Here is a 2,764-nt window from a genome sequence, read left to right as displayed (position 1 = left end):
GAGTGTGCAGGAGGCAGCTGATTGATGTTTCTCCTCATCGATGTTTCTAACTCTCTATCTCTCTCCCTTCATCTCTGTAAAAAAATCAATAAAATATAAAAAAAAAAAGTCAGGAATACACTGTGCCAAAATAGCATTTGCCCTTATAATGAAAGTACTTAGTTGTACTTGATATTGGTCATTTGATCTCCCCCAAATAAAGATCAAGTTCCCCCATGAGTGAGAAGCTCTTTGACTGAGTAAACTAGACTATATTATGTTTTCCTCTTTTTGTCCCTGTGTGCATAGTGAACTAACGTAGGTGGCCAAGAAGATGCATGATATAATGCTAAATATAATTATTTTCTATATACCATGAGTAAAAGAAAGCAAGGCTCCCTTATGCTTCCTTATGAAGTCTGTGCCATTAAAATATTAAAATTCCTTGGTACTTTTCTTAAAGCTTAAGCTTTATTCAGCACTGACCAGTCTTTAAATTGAGGGTAAGAAACTCAAATCATGACTTGATTGATTAGGGATTTATGTGCCCTTCCACCTCTTCATATCATCTTTCCTGACTAATTTGGATATCCTATTTATCAGCCAGTGGCTCAGTGGCTTTTAAACTTTCCATCTTTCCACTCTTTGAATCAGTCTCATTCTTAAAAGTATACTAGTTTGAGACAGGTCCTTCTGAAATACGTTTCTGTGGGGAGAAATCCCATTTTGACCATTCACATTTTGAATAAAGGAGGAGAGTACAGAGTGTATGTAACACACACACACAGATATATATATATATATATATATATACTCACAGAGGAAGGGAGAACAAGAGAGATATAGAAAGATCAATGATGAGAGTCATTGATCAACTGCCTCCTGCACCCCCCACACTGGGAATTGAGCCTGCAGTCCAGGCATGTTCCCCGACTGGGAATCCAACCGCAACGTCCTGATTCATAGGTCGACGCTCAACCACTGAGCCATGCTAGCTGGGTGGGAGAGAGCCTTTGACATAATATAATGCATCTGGTCTGCTACAGTTTGCTCTCACTATGGTTGCACACTGTTCATTGCAGATATAGTGTGCATGGGCCACGTTTACACTGGGACTCACCTGTTGGTACAAGTAGACTGTGGCCTGACTTCTCGCTAGTATTGACCCTTGCTCCAGTTGGAAACATAGATATGCATAGTGCCCTGTGTTAATCAGAGACTCTGTCAGTCTTTGTTGAATTAAATTGAAGAAGCTTTGTGCCAGTATAAGGTCCTTTTTACAATGGGGATCTGGACTCTTTCATGCTGATAGTTGACCTTGATTAGTCTTGATTTCTGTATAAATTTTGGCTTCTGAATTCTGGCCTTGACCTTAACTAGGTTCTACATTTCCCTTATGATTCCTGCTCTTGGTCTTTCAAGTGTCTATGGGTCTATCACCATCCTCACTTTCCCACTCTTTCACCTGGTAGGAGAGTCTCAGAAGAGAAATTGAATTAAAACTCTGTAGAAAAGAAATTAGGTCATTGTTCTCCTTTGCTCCTTTACAAGAAGGCTGGTCATGAAAATAGTACATTTTTTGTTACCTGGAGATCTTGAATATTTAAAAAGAGTGAAAGACCTTTAAGAAAAAAGTCTGAATAATTTTCAAAGTATAATAGAGACTGAAGACAACAAGTTGTTTTGGGGGTTACCTTAGAAACACAGACAATTCCCTGGCAACTGGCATCAAATTGTTTCACTCTACACTTGATGTTTTTTGGCTGGGTCATTTGCTGTCATCTCTCAACCAGTCCCTTTTACTGAGGCTTCTTTTTCTAGAATCTGTGCAGCTTATTTGTCTGCTCTCTGGTTGAAGGGCGTAGATTGCAAATTAACATGTATGTAAAATTAAAGGAAGGTTTGTGAAGGAACAATGAAGGTAGATGTTTAATATACACAATCTTCTAACAGAAGTAAATTTAAGAAGTTTTAAAATATGCGAGGTTGCTTCCTTGTGTCAGTCAAACTGACTGGTTGTGAAACATGCCAAATAACATTATCACTGATTTATCGCACTCTCGACATAAATATGCAGGCACGGTGAAATGCAGCACCGAGGCACTTCAGGCACATATATAAAAATAGCTTTGAAGCATATTAAGTCAGAATTAACCTAAAAACGCCACGGCTTCCCACTTCACAATACGCCTAGTCACTGCTCTGTGCTTTGTGAATCTGACTGCTGCAGCCTTGAATTCGGGTGGGAATTGCTGCCCCTCTGAGAACAGCAAGGACTTAAACCACCAGCCTTACCTCTCTTAGCCCTGCCTCTTCCTGAGCCCTCTGCTTCAGGCTTCCTGAGACCCTGGCCCATGGCCATTCCATATGCTCGCACAGCTCCAGATCTGTCTATGAGGCTCCTTCTCCCTGAAGTCTTTCCCCCATGTCTGTGTCTGCTCTGCTGACTAATTCCTTCTCATTCTTCTGGTACTGATCCCGACCCATCTTTTACCTTCTTAGGTAGCAACAAGGACATCTCTTCCCAAGAAAGCATTCTTTGATCCTTCTGAGCTGGGTTAGATATTCCCTGCACTACCCCACAGGACAACATGCTCATTGGAATCTTAGTACTGACAGTGTTGCTCTATGTATATCTCCCTCACCGGACAGTAAGTTCCTAGAGGGGAAAAGATTGCTTGCTTCAGTGCCCCAGAGGCATAGGCAGGTTTGAACATCTGGCAGGACCAGCCTGAGGGAAGTCCATACTGATACTTTCTCTTCATGTCTAGTAATCTTGATAGCA

Source organism: Myotis davidii, unplaced genomic scaffold (assembly GCF_000327345.1).
Source record: "Myotis davidii unplaced genomic scaffold, ASM32734v1 scaffold402, whole genome shotgun sequence".
Taxonomy (NCBI): Eukaryota; Metazoa; Chordata; class Mammalia; order Chiroptera; family Vespertilionidae; genus Myotis; species Myotis davidii.
This window is presented reverse-complemented; position numbering follows the sequence as displayed.